General features: G+C 51.7%; 1 protein-coding gene across 1 annotated transcript in view; it reads right to left on the reverse strand.

The window, feature by feature from the left end:
- LRFN2 (leucine rich repeat and fibronectin type III domain containing 2) overlaps window positions 1-24,572 on the reverse strand; it is a 208,455-nt gene extending 183,883 nt beyond the window's left edge. The window contains exon 1 of the mRNA XM_060403600.1: window positions 24,470-24,572. The gene's annotated coding sequence lies outside the window, so the exon portion shown is untranslated. The remainder of the gene's footprint in view (window positions 1-24,469) is intronic.
- Window positions 24,573-25,133: the final 561 nt, after the last annotated feature.

A 25,133-nucleotide genomic window follows, 5' to 3' on the forward strand; every position in this document is an offset into this window, starting at 1 on the left:
TCTCCCCCAGGCTGTTCACAAGTCCTCACCCCTCTGCCACTCTCCCCAACCCCACCCAGCCAGCGCACAACGGCTGGTCTTTCTCCCTCTTCTACTTCCCAGACTCCGTCCTGACTCGGCCATCCCAAAGCCAAGGACAGCTTTAAGCAGCTGTCCACACACATACCCCACCCTCCCCAGACACCAGCTCCTGGAGAGCAGGACCGTGTCTCCTTCATCTCTGCCTTGTCTTGATTAGCCCTGGGGAGAGTGCTCAGAGGAAGCTCAATGAACATTCGGTGAGAGATCTCTTTGTTCCTGCGGCCTTAATGTATCACAGCGTGGGAAAGGGAAAGTCGCTCAGTTGTGTCCCACTCTTTGCAACCCCATGGTCTACACAGTCCAGAGAATTCTCCAGGCCAGAATCCTGGAGTGGGTTGCCTTTCCCTTCTCCAGGGGATCTTCCCAATGCAGAGATCGAACCCAGATCTCCCACACTGAGGGCAGATTCTTTACCAGCTGAGCCACCAGGGAATCACAGTGCGGGGGACACAGGAAATGTGAGATGAGAGTTTGTGGGCTGAGTCCAGGCCAGGAGGCCCCTCCCACCGGGACAAGCCTCCAGTCACCGCCACCTCCCACCTTGCAGAAATCACGTACTCCAGGCTCTTTGGGCTTTCCCCGTGACCAGGCCAGGAGGCTGTGATGTATTCCTGGGCGGGGGAGCCCTTGTGAGGCTGGGGATGCTCACATGTTCAGAAATGCCTGGGCAGCACCACAGAAATACAGGGGCAGGGATGGCAGGTGGAGGGCATGCCCTCCTCCCACAGGGAAAGGGTCTGTGATTGCTGGCATGCTGCTGAGTGAAAGTCCTCTGTCGGGATCAGTCAGCCGGAAGATGGTCCAGGAGGAGGACTGTCCTCACTAACACACATTGGAACAGACAGACGCTCCCAGCATCCATCCCAGCAGATCTGCCCAATCACTCCAGGTCACTGGTCATCAAATTGCGGTTCAAGACCCACTGATCGGTGGTGGAATCAATGCAGTAGATGATGACCAGGGTGCTTAACAGAACAAGACAAAACAGGGTAAGGCAGGATTAGGTGGAATAAAACAGAATAGAGTAAACACAGGGCACTGTACTTAGTAAGAATATTAGTTCACAAGATTTTTGTTTCTGTTATAATTTCCACTATACACATGGGTGTTTGTATGTGTCAAAGGTACCTACTAGGTTGTGATGTAAAATATATTTCTTACTCTGGGGTTCCAGTCAAAAAAAAAAGTTTGAAAGCCGTTAATGTAGGTGACCTAGATTGCTCACAAATCTACCAAATCTACCTGCCTTGTGCCCTTTCCTTATCATCTGACTCAGCCATGAAGTAGCATGTCCGTCTGTGTTCGTGATATTTTGAATAGACTCTTTTTTTTTTTCTTTAAAAATATTGTAATAGTCTTCTGTCTTGTTTCCATCTATAACACACTGTTCCCCCTATTCTTGGGCATTTCCATTCTAATTTTTACAGATAACATTTTTTTTTTAAATTTATCAGGATATATCTGATTTGACTCTGTGGAGCTCCAACCAGTCCATTCTAAAGGAAATCAGTCCTGAATATTCATTGGAAGGACTGATGTTGAAGCTGAAACTCCAATACTTTGGCCACCTGATGTGAGTAAGCGACTCATTGGAAAAGACCCTGATGCTGGGAAAGACTGAAGGTGGGAGGAGAAGGGGACGACAGAGGACGAGATGGTTGGATGGCATCGCTGACTCAATGGACGTGAGCTTGAGTAAACTCCGGGAGTTGGTGATGGACAGGGAGGCCTGGAGTGCTGCAGTCCATGGGGTTACAGAGTCAGACACGACTGAGCAACTGAACTGAACTGACCTGACTGACTGATTGGAGCTGTCCTCTCCCTGGGGTCTTAGCTGGGCATATTCAGCATGGATGTGTGCTCTACACACAATTACCAGGCCTTGAGGCAGCGTTGTGAGCTGAGGCCCCAGGGGAAGGGCAAGGGGGACAACCCCCTTGAAGCTCTTTGCAGCTCCCCTGCCTCCAAAGAAACAGAAAGTAAAGGACGGGCTTTGTGTGGCTGCAGGAGAGATGGCCTGCTGGAAGGACACCAGGCAGTTTTTGCGGCAACCCTCATTTTGTAGTTGGGGAACCTGAGGTCCTACAGAGGGAGGCCAGGGGCTGAGGGCTGCCTGGAGTAGAACCCACGTCTCCTACAACTTTCCCTGAGCACAGCTCCCACTGCTGCCCAGGCCTGCCCAAGGGGCTGGCACACTCTGCCACAGGCAGGCCACAGTGATGGTGCCCTCTCCCGTGCTGGGAGCGGGGAGCTGGCTGCTATAGACCCTGCTGGCTCAGGGTGCTTCCGGGAGCAGCTGGATCCACAGTCCACAGGAAGGCACCTTCGCGCAAGGATTTGACAGGAAATTGCTCAGAAATGAAGCAAAGGGAGGCACAGCCATTTCAGATACTAGAAAAACAAGAGCCCTAGCTTTCCTGCACTTAGCCCTGATGGGAAAGTTGGGATGAGGAGGGAATGCCAATGAGGATATGTTCCAGAAGGGCTGGAGGCAGGGGATGGGCTGCAGCAGGCCTGGGAGGTCCACCCAGGCTGCTCTCTTTCCTGGGCTCTAGGTGAAGACTCCCCCCAGTTAGGCCCCCTCCACCCTGCTCTCCAACCTCAGGCTTCAGGGAACCCCAGGGCATCCCCCTCCATCTGCTGACCTGGAGTCAAGGAGCCCCAGAGCCGAAAACCGTTAGCCTCCCTCACCTCCATAGTCCCAGGGCCCAGTCCAGACTGGGCTCATAGCAGACAGGAAGTTCTTTGAGTGTTTGGGGAATGAATGAATGAATGAATGAATGAAGATGAAGTCCAGCTAGGGCATAAGGACAGTGACAAAGAGAAAGAGCATTCAAAAGTGAACATATGATGAGAGGCGGAGGAGGGTGTGGAGAGGAATGAAGCGGGTAAGGTTGGGCTGGCGCAACCACAGGAGGCTTCCTGGAGCTGGGGGTTGCAGGCCAGCAGCAGGAGGCATGCGGGCAGTGGAGTGCTGGGATTGGAGAGTACAGGGCACCCGGGGGGACAGAGGAGGACTGTCAATCTCATGTTCAGACCTGGAAGGTGCTGGGGGGGGGCGGGGCTCCTGAGGTTGGATAAATGGAAACAACTAGGAACTGGCCCAGGGATGCCAAGGAACAAAGCGAGGAGGAGGAAAGGGCCTGGAAAGAGACAAGATTTCCAATCTCACATCCCCAAGGGGAAGCAGGGTCCGCCTGGGGAGTGGGCCCCTTTGCCAGGACCCTGTGGCTCCAGCCAGAGGCAGAGCTTGTTGGAGTCTCCCCCTGCCGCCCCCAAGCTGAAGGGCCTTAGCCCCTGGAGAGCAGCAGGAAAGCGGCCCCCCGGTTCTGCCATCACACACGTGTCAACCAGCAAGAGAAAGCACTCCAAAGAAACTCGGTCTATTTCTGTCACCACTTGGAAATGAAGACTTCCCTAGAAACTGACTGTTGAGGTTCCATTGTACGTGTAAAGGCACTTGCGTGCGTAGGTGTACACACACACACACACACACACACACACACACACACACACACAGCATTATTCCTGAGAGGTCCGATGTGAGGCTTGCCTGTGGCTGTGCCCCTCAAGGGACCACGGGTGAGCCTGCGGGCGGGGCTGGCCACAGAGGACGCGAGGGTCAGGACCTACGCCTCTGCCTGTGCAAGAGTGTGTGTCCCGTGGGGGTCTCCCTAAGGCAAGTTCAGATTTTGAGCCAGGTTGGCCTCTGGTCCCACCCATGTCTTCCCGAGCGTTGACTCGAAGCTGACAGAGGGCTCAAGGGGCACCACGTGCAGAGACCCCTCCCTGCACCCCTATGTGGTACCCACAGAAGACTCAGGTGTGGATGGGCACCTCCCTCTGCCCTGCTCTAACTGCCTCTGCATCCAGTCAGTAGCTCAACGTCTGGGACTTTCATCTCCGCTTCTCTGCAGTGTGGACGCGTGAGGACAGCCACAGGGGCAGTGGCTGGGCCGGTGAGCTCCCTTGTCCCCTGCTCTGGGACGCCCTCGGGGGTCCTCAGGCTCGCAGAATCCTCACTTTCCCATCAAAGGGAGGAAAGGCATGGAGAGCAGCCGCCGCCAGGGCTCCCTGTCAATCCACACCGCTCATCATGGAGCGAAGGCCATTAGGGAGCGGTGGGTTTGAGAGGCTTCTGTCTGGATGAACATCACCTGTTGCTATTTTTAAAACAGCTCTCTTTGTGACTCGGCAGGAATTCAACAGAAGCAAAGGTCGAGAGGGGAACAGCGGAGTCCCCAGACGTTCTGCCTTCCCCATCGGCGCTCAGGGCCTATCAAGAGCCTCGAGGGCGGTGTCACAGTCTCATCTCCTGGACTGCTGAGCAGCAAGAATAGAGATCAGAGCGGAAGCAACGCAATGGATGCAGAAAGTGCACCAGTCTCCCAGCATGTCCAGCCCTATCTCCAGAGGCTTCAACAGCTTCCCCGCCTCCACTCACTTCCTCACCGTCACCCCACACACAGACACACCCTCTGCGTGCTGACACAGTGTTGGATGCAAGACACGGATGATTAATTTTTGTTAAATGACTGCCGCTAACAACCGCGGTCCAGGAACTGGGCTTAGTGGTATACAACATTATCTCACTATATTACCTTCTGGCATCGGTGCAACAACCCTGTCAAGTGAGCACTCTTTTTTATCCCCATCTTAGGGGTGAATGCTGTGGCTTCCCTGGTGGCTCAGATGGTAAAGAACCTGCCTGCAATACTGGAGACCCTGGTTCAATCCCTGAGTTGCGATGATCTTCTGGAGAAGGGAATGGCAACCCACAACCCACTCCAGTAATCTTGCCTGGAGAATCCCATGGACAGAGGAGCCTGGTGGGCTACAGTCCATGGGGTAGAAAAGAGTCGGACACGACTGAGTGACTAACACACTGGAGGTGAACATACCGAGGATCAAGGAAGTCAAGGAACTTTCCCCAAATCACTCAGCCAGTAAAGGAAGGCTTTGGGATTTAAATTCACGTTCATCTGAGGTTCAGCTCTAAACCATTCAAATATTAACCGTCTGTGGGCCAGCTCCCAGAGTGTTTGGTGTCCTGTGGAGGACACAGGCATTGGAACCAAAAATATACATGTAATATACAGGGCCTGTTACAATCGGGACAAAGGGTCAACAGCAATAGTCATCCAACCAACTACACTGAAGGTCTATCATGTGCCAGCTGCTGCTTGAGGGCCTGGGAGGACAGGTGGACACAACAAAGTCCCTGCCCTCATGCAGCTTACAATCTAATGATCTGTCCAGTTTCCCAAGCCAGAAACATAAGGTTCATTCATCTTTAATAAGGTAAACTCATCTCACTTTTCTCTGATCAAGGTATTATTCAATCATCACCAAGTCCCATTGATTTAACCACCTAACTAGCTCCAGCACCTGCCGACTTCTCTCCATCCCACCTCTACCACCCCAGTCCAAGCCGCCATTGTCTCTCTCCTGGACCACTCCAGTGACCTCTTAACTGGTCCACGTTCAATTACTCTTGTCATCTTCCAAGGAGTTTCCCACCGTGCAATTAAAATAAGCTTTTCAAAAAGTAAATCTGGTTCCCCTTCCTTTAAATTATAATCCTTCAATATATATCCTTCCTATTATGTATAGAACTGATAAACAACAAGGTCCTTCTGTACAGCAAAGAGAACTATATTCAATATCCTATGATAAACCATAATGGGAAAGAATATTTTAAAAGAATGTGTGTATGTATATGTGTGTATATATATACATACATATATATAATTGAATCACTTTGCTGTACAGCAGAAATTAACACGACCTTGTAAATCAACTATGCTTCGATAAAAATAATAGTAATTGTTCAATGCCTTCCCATTGTCCCTAGCAAAAATACTTCTTAACTGCTTGTGATGCCCTATCTCTCCAGCCTTTCCCTCAACAACCATCAACAACAATAGTGACCCAACAACCATGGTTGTTGTTGAGCTCAACCACCATCTCCACCATCACAGTAGTCACGCCCTTCATCTGCACGATCACCCCAACCTCCTCCACCACAAGCCCTCCACCACTGCAGTCCTCAACATCCCAGAAGCCTGACTCTTCACAAAGCATCCTTTCCACATGCGTGCCTGAGCTATGTGCAGTGGTGGAGGCAAACAGCTCTGCCATCAAAGCTCTGACGACTTGAGACAAAGACTCAGAAATATATCATCATGGAACCTGTCTGTCCAAATAAAAGCCTTAAGACTGCTGAGGAATTCCTAGTCTTCCCACATCTCTAAGAAAAGTTCTCAGCCCATAGTAGAGGGCACTGTGCTCTTCCTGCCCTGAGGCAGGGTGTATAATAGCCAGGATCATCTGTTAGAGCGCTGGGACTGGAAGATCAATCACTGTAGGACCCCTCACATTTATATTCCAGCCAAACCTCAGGATGATGACCTCTGAGAGCAGCCTTGAAGAGAAGCACAGAGAGTAGACTCAAAGCAGAAAGAGGCGGGCTCGTTTCCTTAGAGCCCTCAGGATATTATGTCTCTAACTCTTCTATCTCCCAATGTTAAAGATGAGGAAACATTTCCCATTACTTCATGGCAAATAGAGGGAGAAAAGTGGCAACAGTGACAGATTTTATTTTCTTGGACTCCAAAATCACTGCAGACGGTGACTGCGGCTAAGTTAAAAGATGCTTGCTCCTTGGAAGAAGAGTTATGACAAGCCTAGACAACATATTAAAAAGCAGAGACATCACTTTGATGACAAAGGTCCATATAATCAAAGCTATGGTTTTTTCCTGTAGTCATAAACAGATGTGAGAGTTGGACCATAAAGAAGGCTGAGTGCCAAAAAATTGATGCTTTCAAACTGTGGTGTTGGAGAAGACTATTGAGAGCCCCTTGATCAAACCAGTCAATCCTAAAGGAAATCAACCCTGAATATTCATTGGAAGGACTGATGCTGAAGCTCCAATACTTTGACCACCTCATGCAAAGAGCCAACTCATGGAAAAGACTCTGATGCTGGGAAAGATTGAGGGCAGGAGGAGAAGGGGTAGGCAGAGGATGAGACAGTTAGATAGCATCACTGACTCTATGGATATGAGTTTGAGCAAACTCAGGGAGATGGTGAAGGACAGGGAAGCCTGGTGTGCTGCAGTCCACGGGGCTGCAAAGTGTCGAACACGACTTAGCAACTGAGTAAAAGAAACAATAGGACAGGGCTGGAGAGGAGACCCTCTTAGTCATACTGCAAGCCCCTGGGACAGCCAGGATCCTAGTCAGACTGAGACTGTCCCTTTAGCCCATCTGGCTTCCTTGAGAAAAGGAAGTACAGAGGGGAGCCCCTTAGGGCGGGATCGGCCTCCTGCTGCCAGGATGCTCATCCTTGGGCCCCGACAAGGACAGAACAAGACGTGCTTTCTCTGGGCTCTGCTGATCCTTCACAGCTGAGAGAAGAAAACAGAACAGTGGCCACAATTGGCTCCCCTCCAGCAGAATGGAATTACGGTGGATGGGAGAGGAGCTTTGCTGGATTCCATCTTGGTAAAAAGAAGAAAAAAGAAATCCCTTGACCCCAGACTTTTAAAGAATCCAAGGCAGGCAACTTGACCATTTTATTGATATGACTTGAAAGTCTGAGCAACAAGCGTGACAGAAGTTTCTAATGTAGCTGTCGGGCAAGGCGGAAGGAAGCATGCTGCTCTCTCCAAGTTTCGCTGATCAGACATGCCAAGGAGGATTAAGCAATTAAACAGAGAGCAAACAATTCTCCTTCTCTGTATGAACCAGGCCCTGAACTGCTCTTGTGGTGGTCGAAGGGCTTCTGTTCTCTGACCTCCAAACCTTCAATTTCATGCACAGTAAACCATTGTCCATATATCTACCCAGGCCAGTTTCCTTAGAGGCAAATCAGACAGTATCATTTCTGCCTTAAAAGGCTTCCAGGCTCCTCACCAGCTTCCCCACCAAGCCTAAGCTCCTTAGCGTGGCACATAGCGACCCTGCCTGGCTTGGTCCTGCCTTCCTGTGCCACCCTTCAGCTCCCCTGCCTTAGCCTCTTTCTCTCTGCTCGCTCCTCCAGCAAGGCCTTCCAGCTGCAGGATGTTCTTGGTGTTGTGAGCACCTGCCTTTCCCCATCTCCATGGTTCTCAACCCTAGAATCAGAATCCCAGGAGAGCTTTAAAAAAGGAAAACTCCAATGCCCCAGACACACCCAGAACAATTAAATCAGACTCTCTTGGAATAGGGGTCCAAGCATCACCGGTTTTTAAAACCCCTCAGGTGACTTCAATGTGCTTCTAGGCCGGAAAACCACTGTTTTCTTTAACCAACCCCAACCTAGTCCCTTCAAGATTCAGCCCATGTGTCTTATTTAATCAACTATTTCTTCACTGGGCACTTTTCTAAGCATGAGGTATAAAAATAATAATGATCTCTAATATTTATTAAGCATCTGCCATATGCCAGACCATGTCCCAAGTGCTTTACATATGTTAACTCATGAAACTGGAGCAACACCTTGCTGGGGTAGGTACTATTATTTCCCCCATTTTATACATGGGAAATCTGGGGTACAGAGAGGGGAAGTGACCTGCCCAGGGTCACACAGCTGGTGAGCATTGTTGCAGGACTTGCACACAGGCAGCCTGAGCATCCGTCTGGGCTTTGAATTCCTGCCCCCCTGCCAGTCACAGGTTGTAAGAGTAAAGCCACAAACAAACGAATGAACAGGGTAGAAAGAGGGATATGGACGGGGGGAAGCTGCCTGTGTGAGCAGCAAGGGGCTGACTTTGGGTGGCCAGGCCATCCCCAGGAGCGGTATTTAATCTGGGTCCTGCAGGATGAGAAGGACCCAGCCAAGCAGAGTGTGGGAAACGGGGTTCCAGACGAGGGGCCAGTGAGCATGACACGTGCTAGGAACTGTGGAGGCCCAGTGGGGGGTGGCGAGAGGGCACAGACAAGTAAAGACGACGACAGGGCAGTGCCTCTGCAGGCCAGCTAATGAGAGCAATCAGCAGGGCACACAGTGCCCACCCCAGGGTAGGCCGGAGGTGCCCACTGCAGCCATTTAGCCAGAGGCATTTCCGGGACCTAGAGGAAAGTGCCTCCTCCAGGAAGCTCTCTCACTTCCTCACCTCCAATCATTGCCCCATCACAGTGTGTTGTGGGCTTCCCAGGTGGTGCGAGTGATAACCCACCTACCTGCCAGTTCGATCCCTGGGTCAGGAAGATCCCTGGAGAAGGGAATGGCAACCCACTCCAGTATTCTTGCCTGGAGGATCCCATGGACAGAGGAGCCTGGTGGGCTACAGTCTATGGGGTCGCAGAGTCGGACACAACTGAAGCGACTTAGCACACAGTATGTTATAATTGCCTGTTTACCTCCCGGCCTCCCCTCCTGGCCTGGGAGCGCCTACAGAGGCCAATCTAACCGGCCTCTGTAGCCCAGCTGCTGACCAATATTGGGCGCTTGGTGAATATCTGCCGCAGCTCTGGATTCCCAGCAGTGAAGGCAGGGCTGGGCCTGAAGCTGGAGCTTCTGTGGTCTTTCTGCTGCCCCTGCCGTCACCAGCTGGGGTCCCCAAACCAAGGGACGCCCCACCTCTGTCAAATTAGAGGAGAGCAGAGGCAAAGGGGCAGGCAACTCAGAGGGATCACCCAGGTCGCATGACCCGTTGGTGGCAAAGCTGGCCAGAACTTAGGTTTCCAGACCCCCAGCCCAGAGGTTTCTCCACTGGCCACTTCTCCACCGGCCTTCTCACCCCTGCCTCTGCTCACCATTCCTTTAGGAATGTCTCGATCTGTGTGCTGAAGCCGCACAGAGCCGAGAGCACCCAGAACGGAGGAGCCCATGTGTCTCCTGGGAAGCAGCAGCCAGCCGGGTGCCCCAGGGATGGCAGGGGCCCCTGGTCACTATCACGGGCCATTCAGTTTTGAGGTCTTGCTAACAACATGATGGTTAAGCATGTAGGTTCAAAGCACAGTCCTGCAACTTCCCAGCTCTGTGGTCCTGGGCAGGTGACTGCAACTCTCTCTGCCAAGTCTCTTCACTATAGAATGGAGATGACAGTGACAACAGTAATCCTATGTCCTAGGTGGGATTAAATGAGTTAACAGGTGTAAAATACTTAGAATGGTTCCTGGCAGGAAGTGCCTAATCAGTAAAATGTGTCCAATAAATGTGAGAGAGAATTTCCCAGGACAGACTCAAGAGACTCAGGTGAGCCTGAGCTATTTACCAACCCACTGTATGCCTCAGTTTTCCCACCTTTTAATGGGGAGTCATTCATCTCTATGAGTGGCTGGAGGACAACCATGAAATGCCAAGAATCCTGATAAGAGTTTAGAGGTTAAAAAGAAAAGAACCTTAGAAGTGGGAGGCCAGATGGGCAGGTGACCCTGTGGCAGAGGCAGGGCCCCATAATTCACCCTCAACCCAGCAGGCTGCCTGGGTTTTTATGGTCCCTGGGGGCCAGGGTACTTTCCTGAACATCATTCAGAATTTATAGACTCTTGTCACTGTCCTTCCCAACTCTTTTTATGTTGTTGCCTTAGAAGGAAGCCTGGCATTAACAGAGCCTCTGCTGCCATCCCAGGAAAAAGCAGCCCACCCTGCCTTCAGTCCCAAGCTGGTGGGAGGAGAGCAGCTGAGAGGCCAGCAGGCATGTCCATAGCAGCCAGGTGCCCCCTCTACCTGCCGAGGCTGGAGCACAGGAGGACAACCTGGAGCCTGAGTCTAGGAACCAGACTTCTGCATAAGGGACCCCGTGATAACCGAGACCGCAGGCCTCAGACCTCCAGGAATTTGAACAGGACTGGGCCGGGCTGGGCTGGGGGCCTCCTCCGAGTTACGGAAAGCACAGGGGGAAGCACCAGCGGGGAATGCCCGACACGAGCGCTCCGGCTTGTATCACTTACAGGCCGTGTCATCGGCTAAGTACCTCAGCTTTTCTGCGCTCCCATTTCCCGACCTGTACACTGGCTAAAAGTGCCTGGCCCTGTCTACTCCGCAAGCTACCAGGATGAGGAAAGAAGACCATGGGCGTGGAGAGGATGGGAAGAGATACAACAGGAGCTGCCGCAGAGTGCCACACCCCCGCCTCCCGACTGGGGCACCTGAGCGAGTCACCTTCCCCTCTCTGCTTCCTTTCCAGGAAACTCTGAACGTCTAGTGCCCAAGGTTGCACAAGGATGAAATAGCTCAGCATCCCTAAAGCCAGCCAGGGCCCAGCAAACACAGGCAGCTATAGAAGAGGCACCACCCCCGCCGGAATCGAGAGCAGTGGGTAAGGGCACAGAGCAGCAGTCAGACACGGCGGGTCTCAAGTCCTGGCTCGGCCACTCAGTGTCCGCGTGACCTGGGATGCCTCCCGGTTGGCCTGGGACTTCTCTGGTTTCATAACGGAAAGTCCTGCATTCCAGAATCCCCTGGGTCCCAAGTAGGGTCAGTTGGTCACCTTAGACCCAAAGAAAATCCCATTGCTGTTCTGAGCTCCAGCTTCCACGTCAGCACAAAGGGAGGTAACACCTACTTTGTGAAGGTTGTAAGGGGACGAAATGAGAGAACACATGTCAATTACGCCAGACACAGCGGCTCTTTCATAGATGTTCACTCACTCCATCCTCACCACAACCCGGGGGGTGAGGAGGCAGTGCTCAGCAGGGGTTCCCCAGGGAGGGAAGGGGCTGCGCCCAGCACAACCTGCGGGACCCCAGGCACTTTCAGCTCCTCCTTTGATGCATACTGGCCTGCCGGGGCCCCTGGGAGCCAGACCAGCCCTAAGCAGCTCTGCCTGTCCCCCTCTGGGGGCACATCTAGCCGCCACAAGGTTCCCCAGGCCTTCCCCTTGGGTGCAGGAGAACTATTGCCGACGGTGAAGGCGTGCAAGAATAAGAAAGTCTCTCTGAGGAAGAGGCGATATATGTGTGTATATATATATATGTATATGTATATGTATATACATATACATACATGTATATGTATATATATACACACATATATAGCTATGACTGATTCATGATGCTATATGTCAGAAACCAACACAATATTGTAAAGCAATTGCCTTCCAGTTAAAAAAAAAAAAAGAAAAAAGAAAGCCTCTCATACACCGGGAAGCTCCACCTCTATTCCCATCTCTCACCCTTACACATATCACAACATGTGACAGCTTGAATCACAGATAAGAGTGTGGGCTCAGGAGCCGGGCTGCCCGGGGTTCACCTCCAAGCTCTGCCCTCTGACTAGCTGTGTGACCTCAGGCAAGTGACTTAACTTCTCTGGGCCTGTTTCCTCACCTGTAAAAATGAACTAATCAGCACCCACCCCACAGAACTAATGTGGGGATAAAATCAGTATATAAATTTTACATTAGAACAGCGCCGGACCCACTATAAGCAGGCAATACCCAGGAGCCATTATTCTGATGATTTAATATAATATAATTCAATCCAAGCCTGACCTGGTCATTCCATTAGCCTCTTTGAGCCCATTTCCTTACCTTTAAATGGAGACGATTCCGCTTGCCCCTACTTCCTCACTGTCACGGGATCCAAAGTAGATAAACGTGGTTGTGAGTTACGCTTTAAAAACCATCAAGAGCCGTATATGTGAAAGGGCTGAAAATAACGCATCCTCTAATAAACATAAGGCAATAGAAACATAGTACTACAGGGTAACGTGAGCCGACGTAAGATAATACTCCGCGCTAAAACCTGAACTGCGAGAGAGAGAGAAGATAGATGGAGAAAGAGGAGGAGAGGCGGAGAAAGGCCAAGCGAGACAGGGGCAGCGAGTGAGGGCTGAACTTGGAGAGCAGGGAATCAATGCCATACTGTAATTTAAAAACCAATATACAGTAAATATCAGCCCGGCTCAGAGAGCAGCAGCGTGGCAGGGTGGCCCTGCCAGAGATAACTCATAGCCCCAGCTGGGCCAGCCTCCGGCTCCCCGCCGGCCTCCCCGGTAACTCACGGGCCACTGCTCTCTCCCTGCACCTGGGTGCCACCCTAGGGCCGCAGCTGCCTGCAGGGCCTCCTCGTTACGTACCATATTCACACGGCCCAAGATCTATGGAGCCGGCTAATCATGAAGTCCTGGAAATGGGCTGGGGGCCTGGACTTCTCCCTTGGAGAGAGGAGGCCTGGGATGGGGCTTGGGTTCCCAGCAGCCTGGCTTTGTGCTGGGGGTAATCTGGAGGCTCAAGCCCCAGGGAGCGCCCATGGCAGCTCTCCTCTTGTGGCTTCATTGCCGGAATTCTGTCCCCTCCCCACAGTTACACCCGCATCCCCCCATCATCAGCCTATGTCACACCCGAGACATCCCTACGCCTGACCCTCCCAGTTCCTGAAACCCCGCCCCCCCCAGCACACCTCTAAATCTGGTTTCTCCTGCTAGGGAGCTCATGCCCTCTTCTGCATCTTGCTCCAAGGCCTATTTTCTTGACTCCCAGAGGCTTTTCCAGCTTCTTCCAACCCAAATCCCCAGGAAGTCCCTCTTCCCACCACCGGGCTCAGCCCTGGGGAACGAGTTCTGGGGGCGGGGGTGGGGGCAGGAATCACGGTGCAGGGAGATGTTGCTCTCTGGCCTTCTCTCCACATAAGAGACCAGACTGAACCAGATGCCTCCTTCTTTGATAGAAAGTTCCTCAATCCAGGTTCCACATCCCCATTAGACCCCCTAGTACCGTCCCAACCCCATCCAGTGCATGCATAGTGGTTTCGAAAGGACCCAGAGCAGCACGTTCTGTGGCCCCGCCACTAACCCCCATCCCCTGAGAGTCTGCATTGTGCTTTCCCATGAGGCATTTCCTGCAGACACCGCCTGAGCCTGTAGACTGTAACATCCTCCCACAATCTGGCCTGATTGCCCTGTAATCTGACCCCCAAACAAAGAAGGCCCACGTGTAAAATCCAATTCTGAATCCACTAGCTGTCTTCAGAACAAACCTCTCCTCCACAAAATTCCCCAGCCGCTAAGCTGAACACTGTATGGTTACAAGGTATAATAAGAACCCAACAGTATCAGAACTACTCAGTGACCTCTGTGCCTCAGCGTCCTCTTGTGTATAATGGGTGTAATCATAGCATCTGTCCTTCCTGCTTGCCTGGTAGGAACTTCTGTAGAATCAAATGAGATCACGTGGAGAGTATCATGGAATTCCCCCAAGGTGCTGGATGATTTAGTGGGTGGTTGTCGGAGAGGAGCCTCCACTAAGATGATCCACAGTTGGTCCCCTCCACGCTTAGGAACAACGCCGCTAGTCTATCTACCATGAGTAATAGTGAAGTGTACTACACGGAGGGCTTCCCTGGTGGTTCAGACAATAAAGAATCCACCTGCAGGATCTGGATCAGGAAGATCCCCTGGAGAAGGGATGGCAACCCACTCCAATATTCTTGCCTGGAGAAGCCCATGGACGGAGGAGCCTTGTGAACTATATAGTCCATGGGGTCGCAGGGAGTTGGACATGACTGAGCAACTTAGCATGCGCATGCGCGGGCGCACACACACGCACTACACAGCATTCGGCACGTGCCGGGCACCGCTCCAGCCCCTCACATACAATTCATCAAGTTATCGCAACAGCCCTATGCTGTGGGTACTATTATAGTCTCCATTTTGCAGATGAGGAAACTGAGGCCCAGAATGAGTAACCTGCCCAAGTCCACATGATCAGGAAAAGAGAACACGGTGTAAGCCCTAGGAACGGGGGCCCCAGTGCACCCAGGCTCCCTGCATAAGAAGGAACTGTGTCCACATGTCTTAGTACCTAAGCATTCCGGGATAATGTGTATGTTTCCCTGCTCCACCCTCCTCTTAGACCTAAACTTCCCGAGGACAAGAAGTGGGCCTTTCCCCACCCAAGGACAGCTTCTCAAGAGTAATGAACCCACCTTGCCTACTTGCAAGCTCTCTTTGCTCACCCTTCCCCGCCAACAGCTCTCTGCCCAGATTGTTGTCCGTTTAAGGACTAGAAAATCGTCCTGCCCCCAGTTCGATGGCCCGCATTTCTCATGTGCTTAGAAGCTGTGACCAGACAGAGAGGCCGGGATTTATGTCTATTCTAGGGTCTCCCCTCAGTTCCCCTTCTCGCAGCTCAGCCTCTGTGACGTACATGCCCGAGCTGGGAGGAAGATTAAGTGGTTCCTTTAGGGTCAGCTGCCCCTAAACCGGGACCACAGCCCCCACATCTCTTCATCCAGTCAGTTCACATTTGGGTGAGAGGGTGAGAAGCCAGTTAAGCAGCGGGGCAGGGAGGGATCTGGGAAAGCAGCTTGAGAGCGCATTTCTCAAGGGGTCCACGTCACCCGTCCGCCTCCAGCATTGCCACCACTCGTCAGCTTTACATCATGTGGTTAATCGTGCACGACCCTCAGCTGAATCCTGAGCACATGCACACACACACACGCGCGTGCACGGGAACACAGGTGAGGGAAGGCGGCAGAAACAAGCCAGAGCTGGGCATCCCCACCGCCATCCCAACCCCAACCCCAACCCCCAGCAAGTCCTGGAGTCCACATGCAGGGCAGAAAAAAATGCAGAAGGGGAAATCAAACAATGGGCGCGGTGGAGGGCTGCATGCAGTATCCGGTCTGGGGGTGGTGCACAGTAGGTGCTCGATAACTGCGTGTTGAATTAAATTGAATCAGTGAGGACTGCTGACCAGTCAGTCATGAAAGGGAAGGTCTAGGGAGCATGAACTTGATCACCAAATCCTGAACACTCAGGCTCCCCTGACTTTAAAGCTTGATGGGCTTGAGGTCTTTCCAGGTGGCACTATTGGTAAAGAACCCATCTGCAATGCAGGAGATCCCTGAGTTGGGAAGATCCCCTGGAGGAGGGAATGGCAACCCACTCCAGTATTCTTGCCTAGAGAATCCCATGGACAGAGGAGCCCAGCAGGCTACAGTCCATGGGGTCACAAACAGACACTACTGAGGTGACTTAGCATGTACGGGGCGGAGGGGGCACTTTAGAACAAATCAAAGGAGACCTCACTCTCACACTGGCAGCAAAGTACAGAACTTTGCTCAAGAGGTGGGGTGGATTGAGACCATGAAACTGTTTCTAGCAAATCACGACACCCATACCTTGGCCCTTAATAAGCATAATGAGAAATGGCCATGAGAAGGCTTCCTCCATGGTGTGAGCACAGAAATTGCCCAGTCCTCTCCCACACTCCATCTTGGTGGAAATGAGGCAGAACTGGGGCTAGAACTTGCAGGGGACTGACCTCGCATGGGATTTCTCAACTGTGGGAGGTGTGATATGAATCAAAGCTCCTGAGAGCAGACTGACAGTCAGGAACAATCACCGAACAGCCACACGGGAGCAGATGGAGAGTACACAGGCGTCCTGGTGGAGACAGGGCTCCGGCGTGGCTCCATCACCCAGGGTGAATCTTTGGTAGGTTCCTGACCAATTCCCCAGCACCCCAGAGAGTCCTCCACTACTTGGTGCCTTGTGCTGTACAAGGACCTCTAACCTCTAACCTTTGATTTCCATGTCTCCAGGTCACCCGTGTTCCTCCCTTCTGCCCTAAGAGAACTTATCTGTGTATTACAGAGGCTCCACTGGGGCACGGGAAGGGAAATTGAATCAAAGGATCCACTTGCCCACCCAGGAGTCCTCAATACCCTTTTAGAATGACTAGGCCTCATCTTATGGCCCTTGTTGGGCATTTCCAGGGCTTTCCAGGAGCTCAGGTCAAGCATGCCTACACCTCCATTGTTGTCCTCCAGGGGGCCCCAACATCTCTTTTTCATCAGCTACTGAGATGCAAGCTGGAGCCTAAACCTGGCTTCCCACCCAATCTCCTCCAAGTCCTGCAGGCTGAGTGACCATATGTCACTCATTTAGGGGACCAAAGGGAGTCATGTAACAGCAAGACCTAGTTTATAACTAGTCTGAAGTAGGAGTCTGCACAGACTCCCGATATTAGTTGGGGATCATAGTAAATCCCCACCCCTCAGCTATTTTGACTAAAGCTGCCTTAATAGCAGAACAGATCAGAAAGGGTAACTAGGAAAGATGGTGCTAGCTTTGGGGAAAAGGAGTAGAAAGTGAATCTTAGGGAGGGAAGGTGGAAGGAGCAGACAGATTTTTGCATTTCTGAGAAGCTTATTAGAGACCTGAGTTAAGACTAAAGGGAAGACCTTCCTGTGTTGACCTTAGACCCAAGAAGAGGGTGTTAAGGGGGGATGGCCCAGGAGGGAAATACAGAGGAAAAAGGGGTTAAGACAGACCCAGCATCTCACTTTCCTTGCTGTGTCTGCTGTGAATGAGTTAACACAGGGTATGCCCATAATACGGTTGTTCTAGTATCCAGGACTCCCACAGACGCTAAAATCCAGAGGCTCTAATCTCTTTATAAAATGGCACAGTATTTGCATATAACCTGTACACACCTTCCCATATACTTTACTGTTTTAACTTTTTTATTTTGTACTGGGGTATGGCGGATTAACAATGTTGTGATAGTTCCAGGTGAATAGAGAAGGGACTCAGCCGTACATATACGCTTATCCGTTCTCCTCCAAGCTCCCCTCCCATCCAGGCTGCCACATAACACTGAGCAGAACTCCATACGCTATTCAGTAGGTCCTTGTTGGTTATCCATTTTAAATATAGTTGTGTGAACATGTCCATCTCAAACTCCGTAACTACCCTTTCCCCCCATCCTTCCCCCCGCCCCCCCCAACAACCATAAATTCATTCTCTAAATCTGTGCCTCCCACATACTTTAAAATCTTCCCTAGATTACTTATAAAACTGACTACAATGTAAATGGTATGTAAATCAATGTAAATGCTACGTAAATAGTTGCCAGTACATGGCAAATTCAAGTGTTGCTTTTTAGAACTTTCTGGGATTTGTCTTTTTCTGAAAATTTTTGATTGCATCCACGGATAAAGAACCCACAGATAACGAGGGTCGATTGTAAATGCATTGAGTTCCAAAGAGTCCAAGTTTGGGATTTCGCAGTCTCTCATGTTCCGGGATTACCCCGTATATATAGGACTGTGACAAGGAGTCCCAGGCTCTATGCAGAAAACAGCAAGCAGACTGATAAATCACAAGAGCTCAGTTTTGCTCTTTAATCCAGTTTGACCCTGGTTAACACCTAAGTCTTGTGCCTACAGTTCCAGTCTGTCTCTTGGGTTGGTTTGGTGCCCATTAACCTTGACCCTTGGGGATATTCAAGAGAGCAGACCTAGATCTGTCCAAATCAGACACCTGGCCTTCTGTTGCTCAGGAACAAAGCCACACACTGCCTTGCATCTCCTGCACGGGACCCCCCACACCTTCTTCACAATGTGCAACTACAATGTAAGGAATCATGGAGAAAAAAACAAGAGTGACGGATCACAACACAGGCAGACAGTGTCATTGCTTAAACGTGCTCGGCCCATCAGGACTCAGCTTAACAAGCCGTTTGACCCAGCACATACTTGTCTCTGGCTTCTCACCCCTTTTCCTTTGACCTTCTGTTCACAGACTAGCCTTGTTTTCCAGGATCACGCATCCAACCTTGCCCTTACCCCCCATTTCAATAAAATGGAGATGCCTAGTCAGGAGGTTTGGGATTTTGCATCCATCCAGCCTGCTTCTGGGTGACGCTGATGCTCCTGGTCCATGGACCACACTCCAGGCAGTGACATGCCAGTGTGGATCTGTCCTTACCATCTCCTGGATTCTCCTCGCCTTAAATCTACCTCATTTTCTAATTCTAGTTGAAAAGTGAAGTCACTCAGTCATGTCCAACTCTTTGCAATCCCATGGACGGTAGCCTACCAGGCTCCTCAGTCCATGGGATTTTCCAGGCAAGAGTGCTGGAGTGGGTTGTCATTTCCTTCTCCAGGGGATCTTCCCAACCCAGGGATGGAACCCGGGTCTCCTGCACTGCAGACAGACACTTTACCGTCTGAGCCACCAGTTGGTTAGTCCTAAAACATGAATTCTCATTGGTGGCAACAGCACCCCCAAGGGGGTAAAAATTTGTTGTTGGGAGCAGCTTACTCTTTGTATACAAAGCACAGGGATACCTAATACAGTACATAAACAGATATACAGTATATATTAAAATTTTATGGGAGTGAAATTATAAGAAATAGTGTCTTAAAAGTTTTCATCAAGAGGGCAATCATTAAAGAAAGGTTGAGATACACGGGCTGAAGGCTAACTCCCTTCACCCTCTCTGGTGCCAAAGTTTCAATAATGTCACCTAGTTGCAAAAGTAAATGATATGACATGATATGAAATGAGATCAGTGTGTCCCTCCCCTGCTGCCCACCACTGATCCCACCCAACTGCTGGACCAAAGGCCCTTTTTCTGCAGGTTCTGCATCCCTTCTCGCAGAAGGCACAGTGTCCACCTGCCTCACTGATTATATTACTGGGGAACTCCAGTCCACACGAACTCCACACGAAACGGATACATTAAAGCCTTCGTGTGTGCATGTGTGCTAAGTCTCTTCAGTTGTGTTCGACTCTTTGAGACCCCATGGACTGTAGCCCACCAGGCTCCTCTGTCCACAGGGATTCTCCAGGCAAGAATACTGGAATGGGTTGCCATGCCCTCCTCCAGGGGATCTTTCCAGCCCAGGGATTGAACCCGAGTCTCTTAAGTCTCCTGCATTGGCAGGTGGGTTCTTTACAACTAGCACCACTTGGGAAGCCCCAGTGCCCTCATACCTGGGCAGCACTGCCTTTGACAGTTTAATTACTTGATCTAAAATTAGGAAGGTCACAAATATAATCCTGCATGCTAAAGGGCTTGCTCAAGGCTGAAGCACATTCACATGGGCCTGACCTTACATCCACCTTAGGAAGTCAACATCAGCATCCTGATGGATCAGTAAAGGAACCAGGCCTCGGGGGTGTCCCACCCAAGTCACATACATGGTAGAGTCAAGACCCCTAACTCGCAGTCCAGTTCAGCCTACCATCTTCCATCCTGTCCAGAAGGACCATGCTGACTATCTGACAGGAATTTTTAAACAGATGTGTATAAGCCAGAATGGCAGGCAGGGAAGCACATGAGAAGACTGAGCCCCCCAGGGCTCTGTGATGAAGGCTCTGAAGTCACCTCACCAGCCAGGCCAGGAGGCCAGCAGAGCACACACAGGCACCAATCCATGCTGATCCTGCTGACCCTCCCCTGGGGACAGAGGCAGTACAGAGGGGTTAAGAGTGTGGGGGTTGATCCAGACAGATCTGAGAACTCAGTGACAGCTCTGCCACTTACCAACTAATTGGCAGGCACCCAGCTTCTCTGAACCTCTGTTTCCCCATCTATAAAGTGGAGGTACCACTGGTGACCATTTCACAGGATTGGGAGAATTCAATGAGAAAAAAATGTGAAGCTCTTAGCTCTGTGCCTGGTACATAATAAACAAACAAGAAATTGTTCGAAGGAGCTGGTCTCGATAGCCTAAGAAATTCTCAGAATATCCATTCTACTTTCCACACCTGAAACTCCCAAATTCCCAGTGATCTCTGAGAATTTATAAGACAAAATCTAACTTCTATGGAGTTTTATGGGCTTTTGCTGTTCCTAAAATCTTCGTCTGCTCCAAGAAGCCCTCTTGATGGCCCTCACCCTGAGCATACCGAACATGGCTCTTTCCCTTGGTCCCCGTCTCCAGACCTGACTTCCTGCTCCCTGAATATACCTTTCCTTAGGCCCACCCATGATGGTTAGGCTAGTCCTCCAACCCTATTCTAGTAACTCATTAGACAGATCCCACTAAATACATGTCCTGGCCCAAGCCCCTCTTCCTGATTCGGTAGGTCACCCAGCTCCACAAATGGGACCCAGGTCCAATCACAAGCCCTGTAGACGCCCCAGCGGAGCTATGTCCATTCACTTAGGCTGGCCCTGACACCAGCCCTGTGAGGCCACTCTTGGGGCAGCAAGAGGCGGAGCCAGGGAAGAAAGGGCAGGGGCTGAATTCTGGGAGAGATTTCACACTCAGGCTTGAGATAGAAAAGCGTGACAGATGATACTTGTAAAACACAGAGTCGGAGCATCCTGAGCAAATGTGCACGGCTGTAAAAACCCACAGCAAACAAGAGACAGGGAGAGAAGCAGGTGCCACAGCCCCAGAGGTGAAATCTGCTCCTCGAATATCAATTCTCCAAGTTTTCTTGGAGGGTTTCCTGGAGTCTTTTAATGACCCGCTTAGGTAGGATGGCATCAAACCCTCCTGGCAGTTGTGTGCAGGGGAGGGTGGGGACACTCTCCTCCAGGTCTCTGAGGGCCCCTCCCTCTCTCTGAAACTTCCCCCTCCAACCAAACACTCCCGCAGATCTTAAGGGGTTTGGGGGGCACTGGGACAAATATGGGGCCATACACAGCTGCAAGGCACATGCTATTATGTCCTGTCACCAGATGAGAGTACAGAGGCTCCAGCGGTTAACACAGATGTGGCGGAGCTAGAATTCCAACCCAGGCCTTCCAGGTGCAGGTTCCATTCCACTCCAGGCACATCTTGCTTTACTGTGCTTCGTTTGATTGCCCTTCATAGATATTGTGTTTCTTTACAAATTGAAGGTTTGCGGCAACAATCTTGCATTGAGCAAGTATATTGGGACCATTTTACCAAAGTCTCTGTATCACACTTTGGTAATTCTTGCAGTATTTCAAACATTTTCATTTTTATTGTGTTTGCTATGGTGACTGGTGATCTGTGATCAGTGATCTGTAATCGGTGATCTTTGATGTTATTACCATGACTTTCTGAAGGCTTACAAGATGGTTAGAGTTTTTAGCAATAAAGTCTTTTTTAATTAAGGTATTACATTGGTTTTGCTTTTTTTTAAGACATAATGCTCTTATGCACTTCATAGACTACAGTAAATATAACTTTGATATGCACTGGGAAGCCAAAAATTCATGACTCACGTTATTACGATATTTGCTTTATTATAGCAGTTTGGAACAGAACTACAATACCTCCAAGGTATGCCTGTGTATGACAACTCTATCCCTTCAAATAAACTGCGCTCAAAAACTACAACTAAACTTCAAATAAACTGTGCTAAGACTCCAACTATGCTCAAAATAAAATTGTAAAACACTCCAATAGTTCTTGCTTCTGTCCAGGGTCCTGTTACATTCGGCAGCCTCTGGTTGGTTTCTGCTCTCAGTCTAGAAGCCTCCCCCATCAGAATGGGAGGCCAGGCCCCAGATGCCAATACCGTGCTCACCTCTAGCCTGGGACAGGGGACTTTCTGAAGGAGAACTTCTCCATCTCACAGGCTGGACAGGCTTGACGTAGGTACCTGTCACTGGAGGCCAGAACCCCCCAGATCTTTGATTTTATTTCAAGACTGCAGGCAAGACACAAAGGCGATTTTCACTGTAGCCAACCCAGGGCCTGGGTGCCCAAAAGGCTGCCTGCTTCTCCCAGTGGCCCCACCCACCTCATCTGCATTTCGCACCCCTTCCACCCTCCCTCTCCTCCTCGGTCTCGCCTCCTGAAAGCTCTCTGCTCACCCTCTCTCAGGCCAGGACTCCCCAGCGTCTCAGATTTCAGGGCCTGGGAAAGGAACTGGCACCTCAGAGAAGGCAGTGGGCGCCCAGTCCAACCCAACAGGGGATGGAGCTGGGAGCCAACCTCCCAAAGACGCATCGCCAGAGGCTGAAACCGAAATGCCAAGTTAGCTGTTTGTATCCCCCAGGGCCAGGGTAGGAAGATACATAATTACATTCCTGAACAGGAATTAGACCAGAAACTCTAAACTGAGGACTGGGCAGAGGGCTTGAGCAGAAGCAGGGGAGGGGCTGGAGGACAGAGATGGAACTCGGCATCCCAAGCCCGAGTCAGAAGGGAGAGACGACATCCCAGCGTCAGCAGATGGGCCCGGGCAGCTGGCCTGGCCTGCAGAGGCTGCCAGCAGGCCCTCTGGAGCTTCCCCGTCCTCCCCTGCAGGACCCTGACCCCCTTCAGCCTCCAAAGTACCGCACAAGCGAGGCCACAGCTGGCTGGGCTCTGCTGTATGTGGCTGTGTACAGCTCTTCGCAGAGGACAGCGATCAGCCCAGGACACAACCCCAAGACTCGGGATCTGAGCTCCCAGTCTCCCCACAATCCCCCTATCTGTGCTCCTAGTCTCCCCACAAGCTGTGAGTTCTAAGACGACCCCCACCCTCGTACAACAGCCCAACAAGAACCTCTCAGCCTGGTCCCAGGGAACTTCACAGCTCAGAGACAGGCAGTTTCCTGCCTAGCTGTACTCCTCCCCAGTCATGGGGGGTCAATTTCCTGAAGCCTCCCGCCTCCCACGGCCCCTCAAGGCCAATAAGCCCTTTGCAGCCACAGAGGACCCCCTCCCTGACACACACATGCACACACACACACACTTCACTGTCGTGAGTGCAGAGGGTCTTCATCTACAGCCATGCCTGTAACACCAGCTCGGGGTGCGGGCTCCACCAAGCTCCCACTCCCCGCAGGTATCTGCCTGTCTGTCTCTGGCATCTCAGCAGGCATTTGGTGCTGGCCTGGATCAGTCCCCCTGTGGTCCCCGCTCAGGCTCCCTTCTCTTTCTCTTTCAGGTTCTCGCTTTCAAGAGCTGTCTCCCTGGAACTCACTGCCTACGTCCTTTGTACTGGGATGATGCAAAGATGGGTAGGACACCTCCCTGTCATCCCCTCGGGTCTGTGCAGAGCGAGGCACTGCTGGCACTGACTGCCCACTGCTCTCCCTCCTCCCTGCCCAGGCCAACCTTAGAACCCTAGAACCAGGGCAGGGCTGGTGGGAGACAGACCTATCAACCAGGCGCAGCTAATACCAGTTTCCATATTGCTTCATCATGCCATTCTGATGCCCCAAGCTGCACACACACCATCTCCCCCATCTCCCTGCCTTCTACCTGAAGACAGGAGAGGGTCCCTGACGTTGCCCTACATGCCTGTCTCCCAGAACTGCAGTGAAGCCTTCCTTTCCTCCTTCAGCACTGACTCAACTCCTCCACACCCGGCTTTACCCACCCCACCCAGCCCCTGGCGTCCGACCCAGCCCCCAGCAACCGCTCCAGCCAGGCTTCGCCTGTGGGGAGATGCAACAGAGTGGTCTGGCGGCAAAGTTCTCCTGCTGTTTCAACGTTTCTGTCTACCTGCAGCTCCCGTCTCTCCCTCCTGCTCTCTGGCCTCAAACGGAACTCGCTCTCCCCACTCCTCGCCAGAGTTTCACCCCCACGATCAAAAAAGAAAGAAAGAAAGAAATGAAAAGGAAACCTCCCGCGATAACGATGGGCGAAAAGAGAAGAGTATCTGCAGGGCTGCTCCGGTGAGAGAGCCCTCAAGTGAAAAAAGAAAGGGATGCAAAGTTCCCAGCTCCCCCGGGCGCGTTCAGCCCCGCGCCGAGCTCCCCCAGACACCCGATCGCTGAGACGCGGCGGCGGCGGCGACCACTCACCTGGGCGAGGCAGCATCTACCCTCGGCTGGGAGGCACCGAGGCCGGTTCCGCGGGGCGCCCGGGCTCCCCGGCTCGGCCACGCATCCTTCCCCGCCCGAGACTGGCTCGAGCTAAGCCCTGGCGAATACAGGCAGATGGTGGCCTCGGATGTCCACACGGGGAGAGCCCTGAGCGGCTTATTCAGTTATATCCACGGCATTTAGCACGAAGAAAGAAAGAAAAAGCACAACTTGTTCTGTTCCAGATTAAAACCAAAACAAAACATAATCTCTCCCTAGGAGGACGGTGGTAGGATTTTCCAAATCGAAGAAACCCGGGCATCCCCAGGAACCTCGGGCATCTTGGAATGTGGGGCGTCTTCAAGTTCAGACGAGCCAGCCGGTTGTGCGTGAGTGTGTGTGTGTGTGTGTGTGTGTGTGTGTGTGTGTGTGTGTGTCAGAGAGAACGAGCCAGGCACTCACACCCACACGCACACAAACACACTCCCCCGCACGCCCCGCATGCACACTGCCCCCCCCCAAGCGCGCGCACACACACGCGCGCCCCCGTCACACATACACACACACGCACGGCGATCGCAGGCATGGAGCTAGGAGGGAGCAGGGCGGGCTGCGGCGGCCTCCGAGGGCCGGCGGCGGAGAGAGCCCAGCGGCCGGAGGCGCC

This window comes from Ovis aries, chromosome 20, assembly GCF_016772045.2.
Source record: "Ovis aries strain OAR_USU_Benz2616 breed Rambouillet chromosome 20, ARS-UI_Ramb_v3.0, whole genome shotgun sequence".
Lineage (NCBI taxonomy): Eukaryota > Metazoa > Chordata > Mammalia > Artiodactyla > Bovidae > Ovis > Ovis aries.